A 5,786-nucleotide genomic window follows, 5' to 3' on the forward strand; every position below is an offset into this window, starting at 1 on the left:
GGAATGCTACTATACTTTTCAAGAAACAAAGCAAAAATTAAAAAAAAAAAACATTATATTTTATAACTTGGCTATTTTTTCCCCCAGATTTCAGATATCTCTTAGAAGTCAAAAGCTGGCAAGGGTCCAATTTCCAATGAGAAGGTTTTTCTTTGGCCCTATCCATTCTCATTCAAATTCCCTATAAAAGTTACATTCAACAATTTTTATTTTACCATCAGTTACCTTTGGTATGGAAATAGTTAGAATTTACATGTTAATAACTGAAACCTTGTAAAATGCCAGCTCTGGGTTTGAAATGTATGCATTTTATAATGGTTGCTGCACATACTGTCTAATTATTTGGGAGAGGTATAATGTGTTAATATATTCAGTAGTTGCAACAAATATGTCTTGAGCAGAAACACTGACTTATATATTTAAGCATCCTTTATCCAGAAGGCTCCCAAAGTGGCTCATAGATGATCTAAAGATCAGCCGCCCACCAGTGAAAGGCAGATGCCTTAGGTGAGGAAACCCTTCTGCCAGAGGTTTCAGTAGCACAGAGAACATACTGCAGCATTACACGGGGTGAGGCTCTAATTCCCCAAGTATTACAGATTTAGAACTGATGTGAGGTATTTCTTTGAAGAACAGAAGTATTTTAAGAAGGCTGAGTGCAATTTTGAAGTGGCAATCATTCCTTAGAAGCAGCTTGTCACTGTCAAAAGAATGAAGCCTTAGGAGTTCATCAGAGCTAAGCTTGAATTCCAATTCCATTACTTATCCAGCTGGGTGACCCTGAACACAGCCCACTTCCTCCTTGTAAGTGTACAGGTGACAACGGTACCTTCTAGAAGCTTGCTGAAAAATTGAATACAAGATTGCACACAAGAAATGATAGTTTTTGTCATCACTTTATCTCTAAAATGGGAATATCCATGGATCTCAAACTACTGTGAGAATAATAATTTAAAAAATAAAGAACATTTAGTGAGGAATTATTACGTGCCAGGGAATGTGCCTAGTGCTTTACATGTATTAACTCATTGTGTCCTCACAATAAATGTATTATTTTACAGATGTAGAAACTGAGTCACTTGAAGAGAAAGTAATTTGTCCAAGTTTGTCACCCAGTTAACAAGTGGCAATATCCAAATTTGTAGTGTCTGAGTATATGGCTGGTATCAAACAAATGGTATTTAGCTGACCTCTTTAGAGAATGAACTGGAATGCCCAAGCCATTTCCCTACCTCCATTTATTTTTCTGAATATACTAAAAGAAAAAGCTCACACTGTGCCCCTTTAATCTACCTTCCCGCAGAAAACTCCTTCAATTCTATTCAAGGCACAAAACCATTATGGAGCTCCTGAAGAAGGCAAAGACTCTTCGAGGTACTGCAAGCACACAAATGTTTTCAGGATGCAGGTCCAGTCCTGTCTTACAGCAAGGCCACAATCACAACTAATTACCAAACAGATTAATCTGTGATCAGCCTTATAAAAAAAGGATTAGCCAAATTTTATGAACTCAATCGAGGGCAATCTGCAAAGAGGAAGGGCATCTGAGTGAGCCTCAGAGACAGAACTCTTTCTAGGCAATCTTTGATGGAGTGTCATTCCTTTGGGTTAAGTAGCCCTCTTCTAAAATATAAACACTTCTTCCCAGAAGAGGAAGGCATTGCAGTTTTTACATAGTAATTTTTTTTTTTTTTTTTTTTGGAGTCAGAGTCTCGCTCTGTCGCCCAGGCTGGAGTGCAGTGGTGCGATCTCAGCTCACTACAAGCTCCGCCACCCGGGTTCACCCCATTCTCCTTCCTCAGCCTCCCTAGTAGTTGGGACTACAGGCACCCACCACCATGCCCGGCTAATTTTTTTTGTATTTTTGGTAGAGACGGGGTTTCACCGTGTTAGCCAGGATGGTCTCGATCTCCTGACCTTGTGATCCACCCTCCTCGGCCTCTCAAAGTGCTGGGATTACAGGCGTGAGCCGCCGCCCCCAGCCTACATAGTGATTTTTTAAGATCATTGTCAGCTGTGGCTAACTGACCTTATAATGTCAGAATGCTGGGCCTTCAGAGAAAAGGAGCAGTAGGACAGGAAGGAAGCAGAAAGCAGTACACAGGTGACATGCTCCGAGGACATGCTTCGGCTGCCTCCCCAATGTTCAGAACTATTGACCAGCCGTGTCACTGGCAGGAGCACACTGCCCTTCCTGAAAGGGATGGACAGAAATATCAGAGAGAGGATTATAGTTACACACATGACAGGACATTTCCACACAGCACGTAAACGAACAATTCTAGAGTCAGTTTCCAGTACTTTGACAGAGCCAGAGGCAAGGGCAATGGATGGCTTGGGGGCTTCTCAACCCTCTTCATCTTATTCCATAAAGGTGGCTCTCTAAGAAATTCACTTTAATTCCAGAGGGTGACCAACATATTCAGAGGAAGGAAGATAGCTTTTTATTTGAAAAATCTATCTGAAGTTGTACTGATGTTGTATAAAATATAAGAGTTTGAAAACCAAACAGATCTGAGGGTCTCTCACCTACAGCAAGACTACAAATTCCTAGCTGTCTAACCTCAAGCAAGTTAACCTTCCAATTTAATAAGGTTGATGTAAAATATCATGCCACACTAGAATATACATTGTATAATAGCAGGGGTACTTTTTTATTTTAAATGCTATGTCCCCAGTGCCTAGAACATTGCCTAGCATTTATTGAATGAATTTGTGAATGAGTAAGTAAGTAAATAACAAACAATTATTTCATTCAAAGTCTACTATGTGTTAGGTATTGTTCTAATAACTGGATTTCTATGAATACTAAATGAGATGCTATCTACAAAGCAGTTGGTACACTAACTGCCTGACAGGTTCTTCCTGCCCACTGCAAATATAAAAATTAACTTACCAAGATCATGGCATTGCAGTAAAGAAAGAGTTGAATTAGGTTGAGCCCTGTGGCTCACACCTGTAATCCTAGCACTTTGGGAGGCATAGGTGGGAGGATCACTTGAGGCTAGGAGTTCGAGACCATCCTGGCCATCATGATGAAACCCCATCTCTACTAAAAATACAAAATTTAGCCATACATAGTGGCACATGCCTGTAATCCCAGTTACTGAGGAGGTTGAGGCATAACAATCACTTGAACCCAGGAGGTGGAGGTTGCAGTGAGCTGAGATCACGCCACTGCACTCCAGCCTGGGCAATCGAGCAAGACTCTGTCTCAGGTGGAAAAAAAAAAAAAAAGAGTAGAATTGATACAAGGCCATGCTATGGGAGAGAGAGTTATTACTCTAATCAATCTCCCCAGAGGCTCGGAGGTTAGGAGTTTTTCAAAGATAGTTTGGTAGTCAGGGGCTAGGGTAAGGGCCATGCTGATTGGCTGGGTTGAAGATGAAATCACAGGGAATCCAAACTGTCCTCTTGTGCTGAGTTGGTTCATGGGTGCAGGCCACAGGAAAGGTTGGCAGGTCTGGATGGGGCTGTACAGTTGTCAGAAATGCAAAAACCTGAAAAGACATCTCAAAAGGCCAATCTTCCATTCTACAGTAGTAATGTTATCTGCCCGAGTAATTGGGGAAGTTGCAAATCTTATGACTTCCGGAATAATGGCTGGTAATTACTTAGAATTCAAACCCCTTTCATCCTCCTAACTTGATGGCCTTTCATTAGTTTTACAAGAAAAGTTCAGTTTTGGGGAAATGCTGTTATTATTTAAACTGTAAACTAAATTCTCCCAAAATTAGCTTGGCCCACACCCAGTAAAGAGCAAAGATAGCCAACCTGTGAGGCCAGAAGCAAGATGGAGTTAGCCGTGTCAGATCTCTTACTGTCATAATTTTGCAAAGGCAGTTTCAGTGCAATGCCAGTGCATAGTGTATGGGTAAATAAATATTGTTTCCTTTATGACATTTTAAACAAGAGCAGTGGACAACAGGGGAGAAAGTCAATCCAAGCATTACTAACCACTCATCAGTGGCCCTACACCCTCATACTGACATTCTCAGTTGATCTGAAGGAGCCTCTGTTACTCTGCTTCTTGCCATTAGTTTTTTCACCAGAAGCTATGCTTTAACCACCAGCTGAAAATCCCCAGATCTTTCTAATTCAGATACTATCAAGGTTGCAAATCAAAGTGAGCTTCACTTAAAGCAAATGCTAAACATCTAGTCCATAAAAGGCTTCCCCTAAAATAGCACTGATTTTTCTGCCAATGCATATTTTGAACACACATATTTAAATCTCCCCAGGTATGTCTTTAAGGCTCCAGTGTCCATAAAGAATTTGGTAGTATTTTTCACACAATGGGTCCCCAGTGAGTAGAGTGTTTATTAGGTGAGAGACAGAAGGCAGAGGAAGAAGAGCAAAATATGGAGAATGAAAGGAGGAGAAGAGGAAGAAGGAAAGTAGAGAAAAGGGATCTCACCCTTGCTTTGTACCTGTCTGGTCCATTTAAGCATCCCTTAAGGTGATGGGTTTTGAACATCAGTGCATAGAAGAATCATTAGCGGACTTGTTGAAAATGCAGATTCCTGCTCCCCAGCTCCCCACTCCCAAAGATTCTGACTTGCTCTCTCCTCCCACCACCCAAGATGCCGAAAGGAAAGAGGGGCAAGGGAAAGAAGGTGGCCCAGTCCCTGCTGTTTTGAAGAAGCAGAAGGTCAAGAAAGGGGTGAATTCCTGTTTGAGAAAAGGCAAAGAATTTTGGCATTGGACAAGACATCCAGAACAAAAGGGACCTCCCCTGCTTTGTCAAATAGCCCCACTATATCACGTTGCAGCTGGCAAAGAGCTACCCTCTATAAGCAGCTGAAAGTGCCTCCTGTGATCAACCTGTTCACCCAGGCCCTGAACTGCCAAATAGCTACTGACTGCTTAAGCTGACCCATGAATACAGATCAAAGACAAAGCAAGAGAAGAAGCAGAACTTGTTGGCCTTGGCTGAGAAGAAAGCTGCCAGCAAAGGGGCTATCCCCACTAAGAAACCACCTGTCCTTCAAGCAGGGGTTAAAACTGTCACCACCTTGCTGGACAACAAGAAGGCTCAGCTGGTGGTGATTGCACACGAAGTGGATTCCATCGAGCTGATTGTCTTCCTGACTGCCCTGTGTTGTGAGATGGGGGTCCCTCACTGCATTACCAAGGGGAAGGCAAGAGTGGGATGTCTACTAGCCCACAGGAAGACCTGAACCACTGTTGACTTCAGAAAAAGACAAAGGAGCGTTGGCTACGCTGGTAGAAGCCATCAGTACCAATTACAATGACAGATATTATGAGAACCATTCTCACTGGGGAGGCAATGTCCTGGGTCCCAAGTCTGTGGCTTGCACTGTCAAGTTGGAAAAGGCAAAGGCTAAAGAACTTGCTACTAAACTGGGTTAAATGTACACTGTTGAGTTTTCTGTACATAAAAATAACTAAAATAATACATTTTTTTTCCCAAAAAAATGGTGTGGGGGGGGGGGATTCTGATTCAGTAGGGTCCTCGGAAGGTAAATGTTAGCAAGTGTCCCCAGTCACTTCTGATACTTAGGTAGCCTTTGCAAGCCCTTTTGAGAAACATTCACCTATGGAAATAATGATGAAGACTACGGCAAGGAAGTTTAAGTTCAGGAAAAGGCCATCTACATACTGAATTCAAAATACCTTGAAATAAAAGAGTGGCCATTTTCTCTGACCTCTTATCATTGTAGGGAACAGGATTATAACATCGCTTTTACCATGTTACACTCTTGCTAAACAGCCCAACTAGTTCTCACTGCCAGCAAGATAGAGTCATAATGTCAGCAAGGCCT

At 42.0% G+C, this 5,786-nt stretch overlaps 1 pseudogene; it reads left to right on the top strand.

Annotated features, from left to right (window-relative positions):
- The first annotated feature begins 4,583 nt into the window (after nucleotides 1-4,583).
- LOC102119264 (large ribosomal subunit protein eL8 pseudogene) lies at nucleotides 4,584-5,373 on the top strand (annotated as a pseudogene).
- Nucleotides 5,374-5,786: the final 413 nt, after the last annotated feature.

Source organism: Macaca fascicularis, chromosome 14 (assembly GCF_037993035.2).
Source record: "Macaca fascicularis isolate 582-1 chromosome 14, T2T-MFA8v1.1".
Taxonomy (NCBI): Eukaryota; Metazoa; Chordata; class Mammalia; order Primates; family Cercopithecidae; genus Macaca; species Macaca fascicularis.